The sequence below is a fragment of the Anabrus simplex genome, chromosome X (assembly GCF_040414725.1).
Source record: "Anabrus simplex isolate iqAnaSimp1 chromosome X, ASM4041472v1, whole genome shotgun sequence".
NCBI lineage: Eukaryota > Metazoa > Arthropoda > Insecta > Orthoptera > Tettigoniidae > Anabrus > Anabrus simplex.
In genome coordinates this window covers 101,445,080-101,471,516 of record NC_090279.1, presented here as the reverse complement: position 1 = coordinate 101,471,516, position 26,437 = coordinate 101,445,080, and positions in this window count along the sequence as shown.

The following is a 26,437-nucleotide window of genomic DNA, read 5'->3' as shown; positions in this document are numbered from 1 at the left end:
AGGTGGCTAACGCTTCAGAGCAGGCTGGTAAATACACAGATGGAGATGTTACGCTCGAGCACGTCGTGGAGGCTGATGCACCAGGCTGTGGCTGATGCAAGAGAGCACACAGGTGAGGCTGATTCACGAGAGCACACAGGTGAGGCTGGTGTAATTAGGGCACACAGGGGATGTCACACGTGGGGCTGATGCACCAGAGCACACAGGTGAGGCAGATCCTCCAGACCACTGGGAAGGCTGATGCACAAGGGCACACTGGCGATGATACAGGTGCGGCAGATCCACCACAGCAAGCAGGTGAATCTGATCCCTCAGAGCACAGAGGTGAGGTTAATGCGCCAGACCAAACAGGGGACGTTGATTCAACATAGCACGCTGGTGAGGCACATGCACCAGAGCACAGTGGGTATGCACAGGTGAAACTGATCCACCAGAGCACACAGGTCGGGCTGATGCACCGGAGCATAGAGGTGAGGCTGATGCACCAGACCTAACTGTGCAGACTGATACACCAGAGTTCACTGGTGATGGTGATGCACAAGTGCGCTCTGGGGATGACACAGTTGAGGCACATCCACCTGATCATACAGGCGCGGTTCCTCGACCACACCATACAAGCACAGGAGCACATAACAGGAGGCAATCGCACCTATGCGCACTGGGGAGGCTGATTTACTAGCGGACACTTGGGGGCTGATACAAGAGAGCACACTGGTTAGTCTGAGTCACCAGACTACATTACTGAGGCAATTACACCAGACCACACTGGGGATACTGATATACAATAGCACACTGGGGATGGCAAGGTTGAGCACACAGGTGAGGCTCATCGGCCACACAAATACAGGTTAGTTTGATACACAGGATCACACCGGTGAGGCTGATGCACCAGAGCAGAATTTTGAGGCTGACACAACTGAGCACATAGTTGAGGCTGATGCACCAGACCACGCCGGTGAGGTTGATGCACAAGACCGCACTGGGGAGGCTGATAGCACAGAGCTCACGCAGACACACCAGAGTGCACTGGTGGGAGACCGGTACACCAGAAAAAACGGGGGGGGGGGCTGATGCACCTGAGCCCAATGGAGAAGCTGATTCACCAGACACACTCTTGACGCTGATACACCAGAGTAAACAAGTGTTGCTGATACACCTCTGCCGCCTTACCGACTATCAGCAGCAGAAGTTAAACATTGGCAAGAAAATTAAAGGCAACAGGAAAAATAACTCATTACCATCAAACACTTACCGCTACCTTAATTTAAAATAATTAGTTACCCAGAGACCGTGAACCAAAGTAAGAGTTGGTACGGCAGTAAAATTCTAGTCCACAATAAAGAGAACAAGTTTTTCATAATGAACATAACTTACGTATTTATTCTTTCTTTCTTTCTTTCTTGCGAACCGGCCAAACTTAGGACCACGCCAATACCACTTCACTTCCTTCTAATCATCCCTTCTTCCATCACTATCAGGAACAACGTCCAAAATTGAAACCACTCAAAGTAGATTACAAATTTAAATGTAGAGATAAAACCTTAATGTACCGTTCGGACGGAGAAATAAAATTAAATGATACATTTGCATAACTTCAAAACAACCAAACTTCGTGTGAAATTGTTAACATGTTTCATGCATCGCGTCTTCCAGACTTATTTCTTTAACTTATAAAGATTTTCATTACTCTGAAAACACCTCGGAGATTTCACACGACTCCCAGTACTTGCCTCGCGGAGACAAAAACCGGAAGAAGGCCAGAAAAATATAAGAAAGAATCGGTAGGGGGATAAATAAAATTACATTTAAGCAAGGATAACTAAATGAAAAATCCCAATGAAGCAGAACAATATCCGCACACATCTTTAAAAGAATCCCAACGTCACCAAACAACATCAAACAGTCACTATCACAACCGGCACCAGTTACCATGGTGACGTAAACACGCCAAGAGACTTGGCAACCCCGAAACATGAACCAAAACTACACTGGTCCAATAAAAAATATGAAGGTCAAAAGGAAAAAATACACGGTCAAAATTAAATAAGCATAAACAGAGGTAAACAAGAAATTAAAACGAATCAAGAGACTGGCACCCACGTGAAATCTCGCGTAGCTTTAAAACTATCACAGAGTTACTCAATAATATTACTAAATAAAGTGTTTCTAATTAAGCACACTTTCTTTTTACCAAACGGTTTGCATGTATAACTAGGTACAATTTGGAAACCCAACTCAGAAAAACCTAAGGTAACTAAATAAAACAGGACGACATAATAAATTCGAGACCCACAACGATACTCAAGATGAAAGATTTTCAACCCATATTTCTTCACGCAGCAGGAACCAGCTCCAAGACAGAAATGAAGAAGAGACTTACTTGCATTGTTGGAGTTTGCAGAAGTATACTAGTATCCATTACTCACGTAAATGAAATATACTTGAAATTACTAAATTCATAATTAAAGGAAGACGTTCCCCGAGTTCAATTAAGGATTAAAACCTTATGCAAATACACTGTTATCCAGTATCCATGTGGTAGATCGGAAGGCGATCCACAAGTGAGGACGAAACACGTCTTGCCTCCATCGTACTCCAGCGATTACTCAAGCATGGCGACTCACGCCAACAGGCAGCATGGCCCACCACCAACGAACGGAAGAGTCAGAGACTTGCCCTCAAGAAGACACTACAACTTAGGGCACGTAATATTACCGACCAAGTTAAAGGATTCCAAGAGAAAACATTAAAGCAATATAATCTCATGGTTACAATGACGAAGATGGTATCAAACAAATAATGTGGGCAAATCCACGTAGAAAGTACTAGTAGAATACAAGACGGAAATAATTACCGAATGACACCAATTTCTATAGCACGAATGCAAATTTCGAAATATGGTTGGGGAGAGCTAAACCTTGTCACCAACGTGACAGCCTCCCTCCCAGAAACCACACGTAATCCACTTACCATACAGTGGTCAAACAATCAAGAAAATTTTTAGTAGTACTAATCACATGAGAGAAAGACCACTGAACTAAATGTTTTAACCATGCTTGCGAGATGCATAATATACTACCATTCTCATAGTACTTAGACCATTTACAATTTAAAACAAGGCCAAATGTTAAGCATGCTTTGTAGACTAATTTAAGTTCATAATTTAGATAACCTTTTTTAAAAACCTTTCGCACACCAATATCTTTTTCCTTTTCCATTAAGAATGTTCTACGATGCACATCCTTGTAATTCGAGATATTTTGTTGTACCAACTGAACGTTAAACTAGATGTTAAAGTTCAGTAGATTTCCATTAGTTAGTTACACTAAATTGTTAACCATGGGCAACAAAAGAGTAATCACCAGCTAGGCATACAGAAGTTCTCACATATTGTTAGAAGGAGCACGCCTTTTTAATTTAACATCACACGGGTCCTGCACACACCTTGAAAATTAGCAGCAATAGTTTATATCTTCTTTCTTTTATCATAAAGTTCTTATCGATATGCGTCCATTTTAAGGCTTCAAGATTACCATCATAATATTAATCCTATCTATCGGGTTTCCACTATAAAAGAGCGCAGCATCTTGTTTCATGGCAGATCAATTACCATCGATAAAAGATAAAGGAAACGCAAAGGCGCAAGGGAGGGCAAGAGGAGGCGCAATTGGTGGATGAAATAGACGCAATAACCTAATTCAAATTTTAGATCAACATAGATTTGTTACACTTGATTTAGTCAGGGCCAAAGTATACCACTCTAAAACACAGAGTGCACCGAAGGCACACATGCAAGGGTTTATCGCCAGAGGAAGTATGAGTATAGCACAGGGTATACCTACAATACTGGGAAGAGGACAAACAATTAAAGTTCATATCTTCACAGTTAAAAGTACTTGTAAATTCAACACTCCGTTCAGTTAACAACCGAATACACAGGTTCAAAATTACCATTAAACCATAACCCATAATCGAGAACATCAAACACTACTCAGGGTACCATGAAGACCGTACCAGATTACAACACCCCACAGAAGTCCTAACCTGATACTCACAGAAATACCAATCGAGGTAGTACTACGTCTGACCCGAACCAGATAAACATAAGTCGCTTGGACGTAGATCAGGAGAAATTGTCCCCAGAGAAGAAGTCATTACACAGGTATAATCCAAAAAATAGGAACAAATTCAAGGTTTAGAACTTAGCAGATACAGGACTACGACACGGTGGAGAATTAATCGTTTTCAAATCTTCAAATTCCAACATACACTGACAAGAACATTAAATAAATTTTCAACTAACACTGGTTCAACTTTCCATATCACAATACATCATCTAATTGAATAATAATAAGGACGAGCAACCAATACGCAATTAATAAGTCATACTTCAAGTAACCAGGGATAGGGTATTAAACATTAAAAATCCAACGCTTAAAAGGTAAACAAATTCATAGCAAGGGAAGAGTAGGCAGGATCAGTTGGAGACCTCTACAATTTCAAGATGGAGGGTGCGCAATCAGGTTTGTCATCAACAACAGATCAACTAACTAACTAACACCAAGCTATCAAAACTTCCAGATCAATGGTAATACAAAGTTGGACCATAATAAGCTCCATGGAACAAACAGGACAGAGATAGGGCTAGGAGAAACTCAGGAGGGAACACAATCTGGAATCTGATAACTAACCTACTACACAGAATCACAAACACAATTCATTCCACAATGGACATCAATAAAAATTAAAAGGTAATGAAAAACCTCAGATTAGAAGATCCAAAAGGAAAATAACCAGCAATGACCTACACTACATATACCACCGGTTATCCCTTAGCATCTCAGAATTACCTGGTCTATAAATACGTGATATCCACATCACAGTGTCCCTTTACGGCAACAAGCACCTTCTCCTATCCACCAGGAGAGCAAGCAAATAAAACATAAGTGGTGGAATACAAGTCAAGTCCATGGAAAATGCTCAAAGTAACATGAAGAAGGCAGTACACTACTAATAGACCCCATAACCTAACAGCAGTGAGATTCTAGTATCGACTAGGGGGGTACTGGTTAGTCCCATACCCAACAAGCAAACCCGCAGAACGGTAGGATGACCAACGAACAATGTCAACAGACACTAGAAGATCCACTGAGAGAAAAACACCATAGAGTGGCAGATAAAATAAAAATGAGCTTTACAGAAGAGGCAATTACAGACACGACGACATCAGATCAATAGGAGATGCATGGAGACAGGAAAAGGAGAAACCAGAACACACGAAACCAACGAATTACTCATAACGAGACAAGCTAATTCCGAGAGTAGCAAATCCATGTAAGGAAAAATTGCCATATCCACACAATACAAATACAGCAACCATGATAAACTACAACGGATATGCGTCAGCCCCGTAAAAGGGATAAAAGGAACACAGACCATCCTCAACAACACGCCGTGAAGTCACCATGCCACCCCAAAATATATCCCCAGAAACAAACCGCGGTACCGTCACAACATAATCACCTAACACACAACCAGAGCCAAAACGTTTAGGTTCAAATAGGCATACCGCCCTCCAGGAAAAGGATCCTCACTTGCACAACGCAAGACCACAATAAGCAGATATGGTAGGGAATACATGGAACCCACAACTCAAAGGAATTAGATAAATAACAATAGGTTAGCAGAATTTTTAAACACATATTCCAGGTACTTTCTCACCACGGCAGTGCACAATACCAACAATGCAGAGAACAATCAGGCATAAGAAACTCCAAAGCAACAAGTAACGTTTACACCAAGATGAAAACAAAACCAATAGCTCAAAAAAGACAAGATAGATTAATGAATACACAACAGGAAAAATCACGAGTGGGAAAAAGTGAGGTAGCCCAGACATCAGATGAATTCTTTACCACTAGTGGATAGATTACACTAAGTAAGAGGCCCAGGACACATCAGAAATAGTCAAACACATGCAACCAATAATTAGGAAAGGGAAAATCAGTAAGTACTCTAAAGGTTCAGGCACGAGGCCAACAAGTCACCCATACTAACACTGATTAGCAGAGCTCAACCGAAAACCGAGAACCACTCAATACCAGATAACAGATGAAATGCCTCCAACCACCCAGCAACACACCAACCGACACTAACCGTAAAAACAGGATTAAAATGGGAACACCATTCGTGCAGTAAGCAACAGCCAGCCTCACGATAAACTTCAATCAGCAATCGCTGAACAGGAATGGGAACATATCACCAGGATAACACCAGGATTAGTCACCAACAGGTTGATTAAAGTTCGACACCTTGTCAAGATATTACACAAGTGAACAAATAATGATGTGAGCGAACAACAAGTTACCACAGTAGTATAAATAAGTTTAAACAATAGAGGGACAGTTACAAGCCAAAGATTACTAAAACATCATGTGCCACATTCAATTCATAACCTGCATACATAATTCACAAGAGTTGGGATATAATAATTTCAGAAAGACCAGTACTGGCAAGACTGGTTAGGCCATAAATTTGTAGTACCTCCCACAAGCCCAACCCCTCGTCCACGTCGTGAAGTAGGGGATTGCCTGTGTGTGCTCCATGACCGCTACGGTAGCTGTGAAGGCCCTACAGGAGCCCTGAAAAGTGAAGACCTCAAGGGCAGCAACGACGGAGAAGGGCGAAGCTGGCGGATGAGGCAACCCTTCTTCTTGGGGACAAATAAAGAAGAAACCACTGCCTTGTGGTAAAGAGGGATCTTTAAAGGCTAAGGGAGATCCTGCGGTCTAGCGGAGACAGGAGGCAGCCCCTCCACTGGGCTAATTAACTCGCACACCTGAATTAAACTTATTACAGAAACCAGACGAAATTTATACCGGCCGGATTTTATGCAGACGACTTTTGCAATGAAATACAGAACACGAATCGGATTCTGGAATGTTAAAACTATGTATGAAACTGGCAGACTGAGAGAAGTAACGGCAGAAATGAAAAGGTATAAACTGGAGATACTTGGGTTGAGTGAAACAAGATGGACAGGCTACGGAGAGGTGAGGACAGAAGAGGGGGGTGTCTTCATTTACTCTGGAAGAGAAGAAAATGATCAGCATTCAAGTGGAGTGGGTGTCTTACAAAGAAAGCAAAAAATAGCATAATGGAATGGACCCCTGTATCACATAGGATAATTACTGTACGAATAAGAACCAAAGTTAGACCTGTGACCATAGTACAGTGTTATGCGCCAACAGAGGTAGCAGAAGAGGAAGAGAAGGAGGAGTTTTATGATAGGCTGACATCAACACTGGCAGGGATAAAGGAGAAGGATATTGTGGTGTTGATGGGAGATCTAAATGCAAAAATCGGTAGTGAAAATGAAGGAAGAGAAATCATCATGGGTAGACACGGACTAGGAGAAGAAAATAATAATGGCCAGAGATTCATAGACCTATGCAGTAATTTTGGATTGGTTATAGGTGGATCATTGTTTCCACATAAGAACTGCCACAAGATCTCATGCGTGTCACCTGATCTCTGACAGAAAACCAAGTTGATCACTTGGCAGTAAGTAAAAGATGGAGACATTCACTCATAGGTGTGAGGAATAAACGTGGAGCAGATGTAGGCAGCGATCATCACCTTATGATTGAAGGTGGCAGCACGACTAAAACGGGCAGCAGTGCGAATGAAACGTTTCAACTCCGGGAAATTTGGGAAACTTGAAGTGCGAAATGAATTTAAGGTACATTTGAAGAACCGGTTTGAAGCCCTTGCCCACAGGTGGCCCAGATTGGTTGCACAGTAGATGTTAGTTTTCCCTCGTCCTGCTCGTGACGTCATCACAGGAGCACCGTGACTGTGTAGCATAGAACCGCACGTGTATCTTATATCGTTGTTTATTGCTGCCTGTCTTATAAAGAAAGGATTTCCACATAATATCTATAGGTAATTTCTTTCCGTATATTGCTGTTAGTTTATATAGTGACCTACTGTATTTTGCGTAGAGAGAGAGAGAGATAGAGTGTGTGTGTGTGTCGTAGTTCGTTTCTGTGAAATCTCTGTTAAGTTGCTGTGTTTCGTGCAGTGAGGTGCACTTATTTTCTTTTCGTTAGTTGCGTGAATAGTGTAATAGTAGCTGGAGTGAAATGTCTGGGTTCATAGTATCATTGCGATAGAAAACCGTGCCGCAATCTATAGCGACACCTGATTGTTCAGCAGAGGGATTTCGATACCTCGCCTTCCGTGGAAGAAAATATGACAGGTCAATGGGAAGTCCCACTGGGGAAATGCTTTCCATTTCTTCTGGTACCGCCCTTGTGGGATGAATAGAGATTATCTCGGGGAGGTCTACTCGTTCCATCGGAAGATTGGTAAACCAAATAAAGGAATGTGAGTTAATTTTGACGGACACTCACGGAGGTGCTGAACTGTGACCAAAAATCCCACGGCACTTTAAAGGGCCTTGGCCTGTCCAGCGACCGCTGCTCAGCCCGAAGGCCTGCAGATTACGAGGGGTCGTGTGGTCAGCACGACGCATCCTCTCGGCCATTATTCTGGGCTCCTCAATTCTAATCACGTAGGCTGAGTGGACCTCGAACCAGTCCTCAGGTCGAGAGAAAAATCCCTGACCTGGCCGGGAATCAAACCCGGGGCCCCCTGGGCGAGAGGCAAGAACGCTACCCCTACACCACGGGGCCGGCGCTGAACTGTGACGCATAACTAATATTATACGCAAAGTGTGTCAAATAATTAGCAGTACATCAAGAAATAGTAAAAATGTATGTTAGAACGAGAACATTTATACGCATACGACACTTGAACATCCGGGCAAGGACTGAAAAATCCATAGCAGCTCATCGGCGAAAGGCACGACAGTGGATTTCATCTTCAAAAGCAACCACTTCATGACATCTAATCTCGCAGGTAGGGCTGTGTTCTAATTGTTTTTCCAGTTCTTTCTTATTCTTTAATTTTAAAAAGTGTGAATATCTGTGCATGGTTTCGAATATGAACTTACTTCTGCTGCTGTTATAAGATGTGTTAAGCTTTAAACTGCGGAAGTAAGTCATTATATCGTATGTTAACATACGGTAGTTCCATTACGGAAGTTCTGCTGTCAAAATTTAATACTACAAACATTTCATATCTCTAAATATTTATGTTAACAGATTTGAGAGCGCGTAACCTTTCTCAAACTAAATAGAGGAACTTGGAAATGTTAATAAATTTCAAGCGTTGGTCAGTGCACCGTCACGTTACATTTATGCCTTTTTCGTGATAGAAATAATGAAAACTTACTATACTATACTCTTTTTCACTCGTATAAAATCAGTAATCTTTATGTCTGGTCCACAATTAATTCTGAGAGACTATAATGTTTGCTGGTATTATGAGATTCCTACTGATTTGCGCGCTCTGGACTCGGCTGCTTTTCTCCTACTGTGACGTCATTTCGTTAACCAATAGCAGCTCGTCTCGCGTTGGGCCCAACCTTTAGTAGTGTTTAAGAACTTGGCCCTTGCCGAACAACCAGATGAAGATATAAATACCAAATGGAACACAGTCAAGGAACTCTTTTAAGACACATGTGAAGAGATAGTGGGCTACAGAGAGCCAGGGAGGAAAGAATGGATATCGGATGACACTCGGGAATCAATCCAAAAGCGAAGAAAATGCAAGGCACTTGTCAACTCCAGTAGAACAAGAAACCAGAAAGCAGTAGCAATGGAAAAATAGAGGGAGGCCAACAAGGAGGTTAAGAGGAGAGATAAACCAACTGGCAACACAAGCAGCAAGAGTCGGCAACAGCAAAGAAGTAAATGCCATTACGAGAAAGCTTTCGAGGAGGAACTTTTCTGGACAGAAACCAGTCAGAGATGCCTTGACATGTGAGACACAACAATTGGAAAGATGGAGACATCACTTCATGGAAGTACTCAATAATCTTGGTGAGGAATCAAGAACTGAAGAAGTTGAAACCATGTTGGAGGATCCAGACATCCTGGTAGAACCACCAACACGACAAGAGATTGCACAAATAGTGAAACAAATGAAGAGTGGCAAAGCACCCGGTGTAGATAACATTATCCCAGAAGCCCTAAAGGTAGATCCAGATCTAACAGCGGAAATCATGGAGCCACTTCTAACACTAACACACCTTCCTGAGGAGTGGAAGAAGGGTGTCCTCATCAAGATACCGAAGAAGGGTGACTTCTCAGATTGCAATAACTGGAGGGGAATAACGTTGCTCTCATATGGGGGAAAAGTGATGTCAAGTGTCATACTGAACAGAATAAGCATAGCCGTTGACAGGAGACTACGTCAAGAACAGGCAGGTTTCAGAGAAGGTCGGTCTACTGTGGATCAGATTAACACACTAAGGCTAATCATTGAACAATTTGCTGAGTATCAGACATCTCTGTATATACTTTTCATTGATATTGAAAAGGCCTTTGACTCTATCAACCGGAGGAAAATGTGGAAGGTTATGGAAAAATTTGGAATTCCACAAAAGATAGTCCGTCTTACACAGGCAAAGTGTGATGGATTTACTTGTCAAGTAGGACATAAACTTTTGCTGTAAAATCTGGAGTAAGACAAGGATGTCTACTGTCGCCAATCTTGTTTATCATAACACTTGATTGTATGCTGAGAGAGGCAACGAATGGAAAGCGTGGTATTCAGTGGGGGTTAAATAACCGATTGGAAGAACTGGATTATGCTGATGATCTCTGTCTTCTTGCAGAATGTATTCGCGATATGGAAATCAAACTGAATGACTTAAAAGTAGAAGCTAAAGAAGTAGGCTTGAAACCGAGGTTTCGTTTTGTCTCCTTTCCACCAACGTTTTGGGATTGCCTATTACGGTGTAGAAAACTGTATTGTTATTTTCTTCTGCTTTGAACGGTGTTCTCACAATTTTTCATGTTTAACTCTGCGAGCGCATGTGAGCTCTGATTGTTACCGCTATCTACGGCTATAATGGGAACTATTTATCCCCTTTCACCTTGAAGCTGCTCCGGCCAATCAGCGCTTGGTGTCAGCCATCTTGATGTAGACACTCTCTCTGGCGCGAGAGAGAGGGAAGCGAAGCGAGCAGTTGCTGCTTTGCAATCATGGCTAAAAGTCGTTGGTGTTCTGAGCTCAGAGCAATGCTTTGGGATAGCATCATGGACGGTGGATAGTAAATCATAAGGATGTGGGGATGTGCTCCACACCCTCATCATATTTTCTTTATATTCTCAATTTGTAACCTCGTAGTGAGTGATTGTTTTTAATATGCTGCGAAAGAAGATCTCAAACTGGTAAGGTGCACATGGCCGAGTCATGTGTAAATCATACTACTGATTGAGCAAGCAACCAACCTGTAAGTCAACCTTTGTTATTTTGGTATTTTCATCGGCGGTGAACTGTTCGTGTGATTTCTTCGGAGGAAACTTATTAATTATCAAAGTTGTGAGTTCGATTATAATGATGTGGACCTTTTCATTGTTGGGTAAAATTACAGTGCCCTTTCAAAACAAAATATCGGGTTGAAAAGACCTTGTTAATTCAGAGTACCTAGTGTATAACATTTCTCGTAATGGAATTTAAGTGTTACTTGGGGTAATTTCCAAAGAAAAGCAGTGGTGTAAAATTTTTATTATTATTATTATCATCATCACACCGTAATGATGTTACTGCTGCTCTGAAATTATTTTGTTTTTTAAAAGTAGGGTAATACATGGGAGATCCAGTAGGGATTACTTGTGATATGCTGGTTTATTTTAATTTAATATCCTTTATTTTTTTTGGGCTTTAAAGGTGTTTTGCGTATGATTTTTGCCCTTCTGGCCTCCTTTGTTTTGGTGCCATTGTTGGTCCTTCCATCGGGATTGGTTCTCCCATGGTTTAACAATTGCTTTTGTTGCCGGGGTAATGGATGTTGTTTTTGAAATGGAATGATGTTGGTGATGATTTTTATGTTGGGAGACTACCCTGTCTGATGTTGGTTCAGTATTTTTGACACCCCGTTGTGTATTTTCTGTTTCTTGGGCACCCCAGTTGCTCTCTTTCCCTTTTCCTTCTATGTTTGTAGTGGTGGGTTTCTTTCCCTTGGTAACTTATTATGAAAAGCACTTAGCATCCCATGACTGGAACTCCCACTGTATTAATGGTTCCCAGTTTGCTGATGTGAAACGGATAGAGAGTAGGAACCTCTCAAGGATTAACGGTGAACCAAGAAGGTTGTATTTTCTTATTTTTAACAAAGTATCCTTTCCAAATGGAATGCTCTGATAAATGATTTGGTGGTTGTTACTAAGTAAACTGGTTGAGGTGATTGTAATACTTCCTGCAGCCTATATCTTTCTTGCCGACTGGCGCTTTGTGTTTTAATTTCTTAATTTTGGTCTGTTTCAAACTCAAGGTACCATTTAATTTACTTTCATTATTTTCTTACCGACCGGCGGTTTCAAATGATTTTTCATTAATTTATCTTTGGGTGTTTCTTGAGTTTAATTGTGTATTTCCTATGGTTTTAAGTGAGGTCTGCCTCCCTTATTTTACCTAATTTAAATTAATCTCTTTGAATTTTAAAGGCCTCCTTATTTTAATCCTATGTCATCTGATTTTATTTAGTTTCTGGTACCTAGTTCTTTTTCTAATTTTACTAACTACGAGGATGTCTTTTTTTAATTTGTTAATCTGAGTTTCATGAATTATATATATTTTTTTTTAAAAAAAGAAAGTTTTGTCTTTATTTCCACGCAACATTTATTTGACACACTGTCGGTTGGTAGTTTGATCCACCTGTTTTTTTCTACCACCTGGAGGTAAGTTTGCCTTTTACTATGTTCCTTTTGGTGTTTTCTGGGTGTGTAGTGTTTATCACGCTTCCGTTTTGTTCCTTTCAACAGGATCTTTGTCCTGTGTTGTGTTTTTACTGCCAATCAGTTTAGTTGGCACCGGGTAACCTAACTGGTGGGGCAGTAAGTGGTAGTTTCAGAGCGTGGTTCGTAAGTTGACTACGCTCGTGCTACTGTTAATTACCTGTAGGTCTGTCGTATCCCCCTTTCTTGAAAACTGTACAGTGTGACAAATGGTTGAGGGGTGGAAAAAAGGCAAATGGTCTTAAAGGTTACTTACTTTTGTGAAAAGAACCGCATTTATCTTGATTAATTTGTTGGAATTTTGTTGCATGTACCTCCACGATGTCTCGAGCGGTCCTGTTTCCCCACAAGCTCCGGAAGGCAGAGTTAACCTATGAGCTAGCGATACGTGGAGATAGTCCAGCGGGTTCTGTTGCTGATTGTGCTAATCTTCTTTCCGAGCTTATTCAGGTGCCCATTAATCCTTCTCGTGTTCGCCCCAGCAATGTTGGTGAGTCACTTCATTTTATCACTGAGGCTTTGACCGAGATAGAAGTAATAAGGGAAGAGTTCTTGGAATTGTCTCCTACTAAAGCACAAATTGACCGTTTAAAGGCCAGAGTATATCACTACTTGGGAAGGATCCATGATTTGTTGTCGCTTAAACCTGAACCCGAGTTTATCTCTCAGTGCACCAAATTGTTGGCTATTGCCTCTAGCATTTCCGCTGAGCTGGATCTGATGATTGCCAGCAGAGATATGGATAACCTAAAAATCAGTCAAAAATGTAATCCTTCTGACCCTATTCCTCAGTGTTCCTCAAACCATGTAGTTACCCCTCCCAATAACCAAGGCTTATGTTGTGCTGCCTCTCCCGTCCTGGAAAGTTTGTTGTCTAAAATGAGCCTTACTCCCACCTACAACCCTTTAAAGGAGCTTTTCCATGGGGTGAAAAATTTCTCAGTAGATTCGATTGAGGAAAGCATTCGTTTTCTGCGGTTTCTAGTAGAAATGAAGGATTCCGGTAAAGTTTTTTCTATCGATGATTTGGGTATCCTTCGTGCTCTTTTCTCCCATTGTGAAGGTATTCTGAAACGGGAAATCTCAGAGGCCATTTCATCGAAACTTAAGGTTGATGAATTTCATGAATCGGTGTTGAAAAAATTTATTCCCTCCTTGGCGTTACAGAGCTTAATTCCTCAACATTGTTTTCGGACGCAGTTCCTTCATGAAAATTTACTTTCTTATATCCTTGACCTCAGATTTTTCTGTAAAGTTTTCTAAATTACTGTTCCCGAGGAAGAAATGGTGGCAAGAATTTTAAAAGGGATCTCTCCTTCATACAGGTCCTACCTTTCCCTGAGTAAGTGCCCAACTACTTTTGATGAACTGGAGGTTGCATGCTCCTTCGCTGAAGACGTCAAGCATGGAGATGCCTCCAGACCTGTAAGTTTACCTCCTCCTGCCAAACCTGTTCCTCCTGTCCACTCTTCTATGTATAATGATGCCAATGCCAAGAAGTGTTTTAACTGCGGTTCTAGGAATCACCTCAGGAATGCTTGTACCGTAGTTAAGCGCAACTCTAGGGGTTGTTGCTATACTTGCGGATCTGCTCAGCATCTTAAGAATAATTGCCCCTTGTCAGCTCCTAAATCTGGTCAATGACTAGAAGTTTCCCAAATAAAGTGTAAAAATTCTAATTTTGGAAAGTCTCTGGGCTCTGCTAAGGTTATCTGTCCCCAAAGGTGTAATAAGATTTCTACCTGTGGTGTTTCCCAGGGTACCTTTGCTGAAGTCGAAGTAAATAACGAACCCCTGTTAGCTTTGATTGATTCTGGTAGTATTGTCAACGTGATTAATTTTGGATGGTATTCCAAGCTGAAGAGTGCTTGTAAACTGGATGAATTATTACCTGTTGGTGTGAAGTGTGTGGCTGCTAATGGGAACAAGTTGGAAATTCTGGGGGCTGTAAAGGTAAAAGTAAGAATTGGGAATTTCACCTGGAAAATCACGTGCCTTGTGGCACCTAACCTGTCTTGCAACATGATTTTAGGGACAGGGTTCTTGTCGAAAACGGGACTAGTTATGGATCTTCAAGCTAGGATGTTTTTCTTTAAATTTTCTCCTGATTCTAAATTTAACTTAAGGGATCTTTCCTCGTGTGCAATCAAGGTTTCCTGTGTAGATGAGTCAGTACCGGAAGGAGTTGGTGAAATTGATAAATTGGATCTCAGCCATTTAAGTGAGGAGGAAGCTGAACGTATTCGTGTTCTATGTAATGATTTCCCTGATGTGTTTACTAGCAAGTTAGGAGTTACTGATGTTCTCGAGTATCAGATTGAGTTATCAGATAACACTCCAGTCCGATCCCCTCCTTACCGCCTTTCACCTCCTCGTATGCTCGAGCTTAAAAAGATTATTGACCAAATGTTAGCTGACGGAGTGATCCGTCCATCTACCTCTCCCTATGCATCCCCGGTCTTCCTGGTACCTAAACCCTCTGGAGGCTTCAGGGCTGTTATCGATTACATGGCTTTAAACCGCAAGGTCATCTTGCAATCCATCCCTTTACCCGATCTGCACACTTGTTTTGGCTGGTTCTCGGGTGCCAAGTTTTTCACCGTGTTAGATCTCAATCAGGCATATTACCAAGTCCCATTGTCCAAGTCTTCCATTCCACTGACCGCTTTCATCACTGATTGGAACCTCTATGAATTTCTGAGGCTTCCGTTTGGCATCTCTTGTGGCGCGGCTGTTCTCACGAGGCTGTTAGACACTATTCTCTCTGATATTAAGTTTAGGTTCGTCTTTAATTACCTTGATGACCTGGTTATATTCTCAAAAACCTTCGAAGAACATGTCGAACATGTTAGAGAAGTCCTGGATCGCTTGAGGAAAGCTGGACTGACTGTAAAGTTATCAAAGGTAGCGTTTGCTAAGCCGAGTATGTCTTTCCTTGGACATGTGGTTTCCTCCGATGGTATCTCCATCGACCACTCTAGGACTCAGGCTATTAGGGACTTTCGACCCCCTAAAGATGTCAAAGGCATCGCACGGTTCGTGGGCATGGTCAATTTTTTCAGGAAGTTCATTCCTAATTTTGCAGAGATAGCTGCTCCGTTAAATCATCTTAGACGTAAAGACGTGAAGTTCTTCTGGGGTCGTCCTCAGCAAGAAGCCTTTGAAGCTTTGAAATCCGCTCTGATGAATGCTCCCGTTTTGGCTATTCCAAATTTTAATAAAAGGTTCATTGTGCAAACTGACGCCTCTGGCAAAGCGATTGCTGGTGTTCTTCTACAAGAGTACGAGGATGGGCGTAGGCCCGTAGCTTACGTGTCTAGGACTCTTACCAACCTAGAAAACAAGTACTCCATTTATGAGTTGGAATCTCTGGCCGTGTTGTTTGCCCTGGAAAAATTCAGACCCTTCATCGAGCATGTTAATTTTGATCTCGAGACAGACAACCAAGCTCTTTCTTGGGTATTGAACCGACCCAAGAGAACTGGTCGTATCACTAGATGGGCTTTGAGGATTTCATCTTTCAATTTCAATGTCAGGCATATCAGGGGTTCTGAGAACGTCATCGCCGACGGCCTAAGTAGGATGTTTGAAGATAATTTTGGCACCGATGTAAATCCTGATGATAAAAAAGTTGTAACTAACGTCTTTGGAGTTAATGCCATTCTTTCGGATCTTCCTCTACTATATCATGAAATTGCAGATCATCAGAAAACTGATCCATATTTGAAGGATATCATTGATAAGCTTAACAGAGGATTTGTAGTAAAGCCATACTCTCTTGTTAAGGGTGTTCTTTGTTGTAAAGGTCGAAAGAGTCGGAATTTCAAAATTGTTGTCCCTAGGGTCCTTGTCCCGGAAATTTTCAAATATTATCACTGCTCTCCCATTGGGGGACATTTGGGTACGTTCAAGACTAGGGAAAAGATTAGACAGATCTTCATTTGGAAAAAGATGGATAATGACATTAGAAACATGGTGAAATCTTGTCAAGCCTGTGCTATTAGCAAACCGAGTTTGAACAACCGTGTGGGATTTTTATCTTCTTCTCAAGCCTCTCGCCCAATGGAACGGCTCTTCATCGATTTCCTGGGTCCGCTCCCCCGTTCTACCTTAGGAACCACCCACATTTTCGTGTGCATTGATGCCTTTTCTCGATTCAGCTGGATTATCCCTACGAGATCTACTGACACTCGAACGACTATCAGTTGTTTGAACTCTATCTTTGCGTCCTTTGGTCCTCCCAAGTTTTTAGTCTCCGACAATGCCAGTACTTTCACCAGCCATTCATTCAGGAAATATTTGTTCGAGTTGTGCATCTCACATGTAACTACCACTCCATACTATCCTAACCCATCTTACGCTGAGAGAATGAACAGGAATCTAAAGTCCGCCTTGATTGCGTTTCATCATAACAATCAGTCCAAGTGGGATTCTTGCCTGCACTGGTTGGCCCATACGTTCAACTCAGCCTTACACGAAACTCATGGTAAGACGCCTATGTCTCTGATGTTTGGTTACCCTCAGTATTCGCCCATGTCCAACCTACTTGGAATCGATGACCTTCTTCCTGACCTGTCCAAGCCCAATGATCTTCAGAAAATTTGGGATGAAGCGAGGAAAAATCTGTCTGTATCGTACGAGAAGGCTAAGAAACGGTACAACAAGGGTAGAAAATCAACAAGGTTGAAGGTTGGAGACCAAGTCTTCATTAAATGCTACCCAATTAGTAAAGCTATCAAAAAATTTACTGCTAAACTGGCTCCCAGGTACCAAGGACCTTGTACCATTTTGCAGTTCTTGTCCCCTGTATCAGTGTTAGTTAGTGATCCCATCGCTAAGAGAATAAGGCGAGTTCATCTGTCTCAAATCAAATCTGGTTAAGGTGTAGTTTCCCTTTTGTTTCCCTTTAATTTTGGTGTTTGGTACAACCTTTGGTAGGATGTGGTGTACGGTTTAAAGATGCGCCTAAGAACTACCTTTAGTGGGCTAATTAGGGTTAATTCATTGGTAGTGTGTAAAACCATGGAATATTTTCTGATTTTTAATCTCTGTATGGATTCCCTGGCTTATGATGGTTTCCTGTGCGAGCTTTTCCTTTGATAGGTCTGGAAAAATTATCCTGTAAGGTCTCTTGTGATATTTCTTAATGAAACGGACTTGGGATGTGAAGCTTAATTATCTTATGTAGACCTTGTAGCTCCACTATATGGTGAATTTCTAGTCAATCTACCTGTGTTAAGTTAAAACTTGTTGGCTAAAATCGTCCTGCCTGTGCTATCTTTCCGTGCCCTGCTAGGTTCTATTTCTTGTTCCCATCCTAGGGTAGCTTGGGTTTGTCTGCAACCCTCGATTGTTCTTCCAAAAAAAAATTAAGTCTGCATAATCTGTAGCTATTGATTTTCATCGTGATTTTCGTATGCATTGTGGGGTTAGGGCTCCCTTTCGAGATGTACATTATCATTATCTCTGATTTCTCTGGTTCTTCTGTCTCTGGGCTGTTTGTTTCATTTCTACTGTAAGATTGCTCTCTCGTGCTGATAGTAAGGTGTCATCGCAGGATTTGGCTTCCCTTGAAATATCATTTGTTAATTGGTGTAGGTTGAAAAACTCTTCTAATGTCAGTGAAGCCTTCTTTATGTTAAATCTTTGGCGGATGTGATTAGTTGTGAAGGAGCTCTGTTGATTGGTGTTGAGAGTGGTAACCTGTTTGCCTTGTGCATGGACTTGCGTCTTCCTGGTTCTCCACTGCCTGACGGTTGGTAATAGGTGCTCCTCCCTTGCTAATTCATCTAATGTCCTGTTCCTTACTATTCCCATGTCTTTGGGAGTTGTGAGTTCCTTTTGAGATTGGCTCGTAGCTAGCTCGTTGTTCCTAAAAGTTCTTCGTACTCAATTTGATAACTGTTGGAAATTTCCTTTTCATTATTGTTTTCTGTTGCCCCACGATTATCTTTTAGTTCTGTGCTCCTCTGGAAGCTTTATTCGCCAGGTTCCTTGTTTCAAATTATTTGTTCTGTTTCCTGTTCTGTGTTGTTCTATGCGAGTTGTGTGTTCTTGTAGTATGTAGAGTATCCTACCTTATCTACCTGTTGTTGTAGTGTTTGGTTGTCAAGTAAGGTCCTTAACCTGAGAGTTCTACTTCTTTCGCCGCGATTGGTTTGGTGTTTGGCCTGTATCTGGTGGTGTTATTTTGGTACCGAAGTTCTGTTTGATGTGTAAATTTTGATGGTCGCATGATGACTTCCTTGCATGGTGTTGAAGATTGTGTAATCTTTTAACCCTGATGGGCTGACTCATGTTTCTGGAAGTTATTGAGGTTTTGATGCTGTGTAGTAGTTTTTGGTAGTTATGATACTTGATAGAAGATTGTATTGCCTTGTGATTTCTCCTGTGTCCTGGTAGATTTGGGAATTGTTGGTTTTTGGTTGCACGCAACTCTTGTAGTATTGTATGAAGGTGGATTTAGGTAACTGGTTTCCTGTTGTATTTTGTTTCTGCCATTCCCTTGTTTTCATGCATAACCTGTTTCTCTGACGTCATCATGTATTCCTTTTTTATTGCTATAAGTTCATTTAATGTCAACCTACCGCTCTAGGTGTTGCTTGGTGGATTTTGATGCTTGTCGATATGGTCGTTTTAACATCTATCGTTCTGTGTTTCTTCGAATAAGTATGGGATTATTTGAGGAAACTCTGGATGTATGCTAGCGTCTTTCCGCTAAATGATCATGAGGTATGTGGGTAGCCTTCCTTCCTTCTTCCTAGTCTTATGGAAAATTTTTCTATCGTCCTGCCTCGTCTCTGCCATTTATTCTTTTATTTACCTCATCTCCTTGGAAAATGGAGATAGGTACCTGTCTGCTGTTGAGCAACAGGGTGATTGTGATGTCACTTATTTTTTTAGTCCGATTTGTGTCGAGGTCCTGACGGGCTACTGGTAGGTTATGTTGTGTAGGACATGGTTCCCCTTTTCCCTGCTGGTCATCTGATTTGAGGCGTATTTCACGTTCCTTTTAATTTGATTAGCTGTCCGGGTGGAAAATAACTGGAGTTTGCGGACGTTGGTTGGTCTTTGGGTTGTGCTTGTGTTTAACCTCATGAAATTTATTTTCTCAAAACCTCTCCTGTTCTGTTTTTCCCATGGTACTGCTATAGTCTTGTGAAATTTAATTCTGTCCATCCCGGTTACTCGTTGCTTGATGCTGTTGATAGTTTGGTCGTTGATGACCAATTTGAACGCGTGCCCTCCATCTATTTGAGCTCTAGATGTCTCCGTCCGTTCTATCAATTTGCTCTTCCTGAGTAAACCTTTACCCTGTAGCCATGGATTTGTTTTTTGCTAAATTTGTCATTCTGGTGTACTTATTCTGATCGCTATACTGTTTCATATTTTCCTTCTACTGGGTTATGTATGTGATTTCTTGTGTGGCACTGTAAACCTGAGTATTACTAATTTTTGGGAAGAGTTCTGTAGTATATTTAGTAAGCTAGCCTTTAGTTGGCTCCACTATGGGTGGTTCTGCGGCGTTTCTGTGGCAGTTCTGTGGAATTGCATGGTCATGTTGCCTATATCCTAAACTGTACTTTTCGAGGTACGTGATATTTTTTTTTTGCAATCATGTATCTACCGTCTCGTCATCTTGTTGAAACTCCCTAAAGTGAGTAATTGGGGTTCGTTTAGTTTTCCTTTCCTAAGGTTAAGCTGTGTCTGTGCGTAGCCTAGCTACCGTGTTGTATTTAATGCGTAAGTGTGCTCCTTCGTTGAGGGCATTTATTCTCCTTAATTATTTGGTGTAAATATTAATTGACCTTATTTAAGGTGTTTCCTTTCTGATATCGGAAACCTTGATTGTGCTCCGATTGTATGCATGTGGCTTTTCTATTATTGTAATCTTGCCCCTTGCAATTTTTTTTAAGGAAAATATTCTGTTTAGTAAGGTTCCTTTCCTTTTCTTTACTTTTTTTCCTTTTCCTTGCTCTTGGTACCTTCTCAAGCCAAAGATATACACTAGTGCCAACCTAATTAATCTCGTGACCTGTATATTTTGGATTTTAACACCTTATTTATGATTACTCACCAACGTTGCATTTTCCTTCCCTCCCTTTGGTCCTTGTTTTTTCTTTTGCGGGCCATTTCGCTGTAATTGAAACAATCTTGATGCTGCGTTTCTTTATTAGCAACCCGATTTAATAAAGAAAATACTGTTTTCTAATGGTCCATTGAACTTGTAAATCAAGGTGTGTTTGGTGATTGAAGTCTGCAAGCGAAGAACATTGGTTCTGGTTATGTGAAAAACTTTAAAACTTCCAGATTCCACATGAACTCAGGAATGGTTATGGTAAAGCGTTTGCTATGAAACTGTATGTGAAAGGTAATCTAAAGCGAACTTGGTGTAAACCATGTAGGAAAATTGAATCCTTAAACTGTTTGGAGATTGTGAATTTCAAAAGAAAAACTGTGTTGTGGCGCTGTGTAAGTTTATCGTAACCTATAACTTCCGGACCTTGAACTGTGTTCAATGAACTTAATGGTTGATTGGTGGTGAGCTATGTACATCGCCCGTTTTGGAATGCTTTCACTTCTGCATGCTATGATAATCTGAAGATGGACTTGGTACCAGTGACTTTTATTTGATGTGGACTGAAACACTTAAAATCTAGCTTAATTTCATTCACTGGACTACGTCATGGAGTGATGTAAGAAGATATGTAACCCTTAAAGGGGGGGGGAGGCTGAAACCGAGGTTTCGTTTTGTCTCCTTTCCACCAACGTTTTGTGTTTGCCTATTACGGTGTAGAAAACTGTATTGTAATTTTCTTCTGCTTTGAACGGTGTTCTCACAATTTTTCATGTTTAACTCTGCGAGCGCATGTGAGCTCTGATTGTTACCGCTATCTACGGCTATAATGGGAACTATTTATCCCCTTTCACCTTGAAGCTGCTCCGGCCAATCAGCGCTTGGTGTCAGCCATCTTGATGTAGACACTCTCTCTGGCGCGAGAGAGGGAAGCGAAGCGAGCAGTTGCTGCTTTGCAATCATGGCTAAAAGTCGTTGGTGTTCTGAGCTCAGAGCAATGCTTTGGGATAGCATCATGGACGGTGGATAGTAAATCATAAGGATGTGGGGATGTGCTCCACACCCTCATCATATTTTCTTTATATTCTCAATTTGTAACCTCGTAGTGAGTGATGGTTTTTAATATGCTGCGAAGGAAGATCTCCAACTGGTAAGGTGCACATGGCCGAGCCATGTATAAATCATACTACTGATTGAGCAAGCAACCAACCTGTAAGTCAACCTTTGTTATTTTGGTATTTTCATCGGCGGTGAACTGTTCGTGTGTTTTCTTCGGAGGAAACTTATTAATTATCAAAGTTGTGAGTTCGATTATAATGATGTGGACCTTTTCATTGTTGGGTAAAAATATAGTGCCCTTTCAAAACAAAGTATCGGGTTGAAAAGACCTTGTTAATTCAGAGTACCTAGTGTATAACATTTCTCGTAATGGAATTTAAGTGTTACTTGGGGTAATTTCCAAAGAAAAGCAGTGGTGTAAAATTTTTATTATTATTATTATTATTATTATCATCATCACACCGTAATGATGTTACTGCTGCTCTGAAATTATTTTGTTTTTTAAAAGTAAGGTAATACATGGGAGATCCAGTAGGGATTACTTGTGATATGCTGGTTTATTTTAATTTAATATCCTTTATTTTTTTGGGGCTTTAAAGGTGTTTTGCGTATGATTTTTGCCCTTCTGGCCTCCTTTGTTTTGGTGCCATTGTTGGTCCTTCCATCGGGATTGGTTCTCCCATGGTTTAACAATTGCTTTTGTTGCCGGGGTAATGGATGTTTTACTAAGCCACCAGCGCAGTAAGTCACCACACTAGCGGTTAGCAAACAAACACCGGTCGGTACAACCTATGAATCGGTGTGAAATAAACAGTACCAAAAGCAAGATGAAAGTCAAAAACAAGGTAGGAAAATTACACCAATCAGGTACTTACCATGCGACCCATAAAATCACCCAGACGAAATGGAAAAAATTCCTTGTTTCGGCGTTGAACCATTGGATAATGAAAGAAAACTCTTGATTAACTTTTCAAAACTTTAATCAAGGAATGAAATCTTATCATTTAACCAAAACTAACATCGTCCCATCTGAGAGAACAAAATTGTTTAGTTTGAAAATGAACAGTGAAAAAAAAGGAATAACACAGACTGAAAACGTAGACCTATCAGGTAATAACACTGATGGAACTCATTAGCTAAAAAGAAATGCCTCTAATTCATAACACCAAATTCATTACAAGAAAAGGTTCGGATTGATAACCTTACTATTATAGATAATTATACGAATAAAAACTTAAATTGACTACAGAAAGTGTACACGGGCCCGTTTGTTAACGTAACTAAAATGAAATTAAAACTAAAGTTTAAACCTTGGGAAAACCCACTCATTTGATCAGTTTAATTGAAATAGTTAGCAAAATGAGGCTTCGCAGAAACATAAAACTCTAGCCCAATTAATAGACTACAAGGGCAAAAATTCAAGCCACAAGCGATAATCACACAGAAAAACAGGAGGAAAACAAGAAGAGACCAAGCGAGGATAGGGAAATCTTTCACATCAGTCGAAAATACATCAGTAATCTTAGGTCACACAACCAACACGCAAAACCCACCGGCAACAATCAACAATTCCGCCCCAAAAGAAAAGCGTTGCCATGGCAACCCAAAAAACACGCCGCGTCCCCCAATAAGGTACAAGGCACAACCAAGGCGAGAAACCCAACATAAAGCTAGAAATACACTAAACTTAAAATACCGGAACAACAGAAAAAAACAAGATTCCCTTAAAAAGAACAAGGAAACTAGAATTATATGCTACTGCAAAACCTCGCACAGAATTAAGGCAACAGAGTGCCGCGACACAATTTGAATTTACATGATTAATTAACGGGTGAAAATGATGGTTAATAAGTAAAATCTCCTTGTTTTCATAGTCTTTACATGCCTATAAGCTTGATATTTTAGTAGAAATAACCACACGACCGTCCGGTTAGTAGTTTCCCAAAAAAAATTAATTTCACAAACTTCACCATGAAATAGTTAATTTCAAAACACGGATCACATGAATTTCCTCGCAGTTTCATAATCACAGGATATAACTTGCCAAATGATGATCCACTTACTTGAGTGAAGCAGACGCTCAGCGAAGATGAGTTAGATCCTCACATACTTACAGACGCTTACTGAAGAGTTTGGTTTCCCAGGACAGAATTAGTTAAAACCTTTTTTTAAATAGGACGATGCAGAAGAAGAAGTAAAATGGGTTTCAAACCCATATCTCAAGTCCCTCAGCCGGGGTCTATTTTCCAACAACACGCCAACATCTTGAGAATCCCATTAACGCAACTGCACTCCATGACTCTCAACAACGAACTGTTGATAGTACAAAATGGCGAGGCTTGCTCCCTCAGGCAGTAGCCGCGCTCCGATAGGTAGAAGAGCGCGCGGGGAGGGGAACTCTATTGTGGGTGATTGACAGAAGGTAGCAGCACATATTAGACGAGGAATGAAACAGTCCACACCATACATAATTGCGAGAATGTATTGACGTAGTCATTAGTCCACAATAAGGTATATAAATAATGTTCAATGTGTATCACTAAAACTCTTAGTGTACGAGGGAAACCATACGCTTAGTCGTATAGAATAATTAAGTTTTTTCTACGGCGATGTTGCCAGTTCAAAATAGGTTCACAGGGTAGGGTAAATTGCGTTACACCGTAACAGCCCTCTCCCCCCGAAGCCTAGTGTATTCATTGATATAGCTTCCAGTTCAGTTTAGTGGTCAAGAAGTAAGCTAAATTTCAAATCATGTCCACATTAGATAGAGACCACAAATGACGACTTCATGTATGCATAACAATAACACACCGACCTTGAGTCATTTTAATATCACAATCCTCACTTCAGTTCAAGTTTGTGGTGGCTACAGTTTAGTAAACAGATCACGCTTCCCTGAAACAGGGTTCCATTTACCTAACGTCTAAAACAGCTAGGTTTAGCTGAATTTACACTCTTTAGGCAGTGCGCTTCTAGTAAAGCCTGTTACATATTACAATTCACCCGTTTAAAGAATATTAAGATTAAGTACTTTATTACAGGTTAGGAAATAAATATTCTCCAGATTATCAAGAAATGCAGCCTCTTGTTTCATAAACAAAATTAACTTTACCATAACCGCAAAATCCAGTCCGCGAAAGAGCAAGGAAAGGAAACAGAGAAAAGATGGCTAAATTGGTGACTACGTTCCGACGGATACTAAGATCCAACTGTCAATTAAATTTAAAATCTCAACTACAATCGACTGAGTCAGGGCCAGAGCATACCACTTAAGAGTATCGGTTTGCCGACGGAGCAGTACATGAGTAAACCGCACAAACATGAGCAATTCGACAAATACCACCCATACAGAATGAACAACACTTAAAATACGTGCACACGTCCAAGATTTAGAAAATAGAAACGTTGACACCAATTTCAATGAGCAATGTAATAATCAGGTTCAGATTCACCACATAACGGAAGTCCGTTACCAGTTAACGTCACCACAATATCAAAAATTCACAACGCCAAGTTAAATAACAGTACCCACCAGAACACTAAACTTGGTGACACACTAAGTTAAGGCATACATCACATGTACTTACCAAACCACCTCAATACTACCACTCGGTGAGCAATTAATGCATTTTAAAATTTCTCACGACTATCACAGACATCAAGTAAAATTTGCACCCATTACTGGTTCAACATTCCCAATCACAGCACATTACCTGATTGAATAACAGAACAGAGAGGAAACAGAACTTCAACTCAAGAATATCACACACCTACGGCAAGTTTAGGAAAATGAAAATATCCTAGGGTTAGAGGAAAAGTCTTCGAGACAAGATAACGTTGGCAGTACGGAAGGAGACTTCTGATTCTATAAGATGGTGAGGTGCGCTAAATGTTTGTCATCAGCAACCGAACAAGCAACAACAATACCAAGCCCAAAATAATATTAGGATGGAAAATAATAAACACATAATGGTTCCTTCGATAACACCAAGGAATAACAGAATAGAAAATGGATGAAAGATATTCAGGAGGGAAAACCAATCCGAAGTCACATATCCTCAAACTTCATTGAATTCACAACAACATGCTTTCACGCAGGACACCTGATTAAGTAAGAAAAGGTGATGAAATCCACCTCAAACCAAGTGACCATCAGGAAATTAGAGCAATGACCTACGCAACCTAAACTACCGGTTGTCTTTTACAAGACCTCGGAGCTAGCCGGGCTAATAATATATGACACCCGCAGATTCATACTGCCGCATCACCGCTAAGCAGGTACCCTTCCATACAACCAGGAAACAAGGTAAAATAAAATATACATGGCAGAAAAGATGGCAGGTTGTTAGCAAATGCTCAACGATAATGAAGAATAAAGGAACACAACATACAGACCCCATAATCTAACAGTTGGGCAACTTCGGTACCGCCT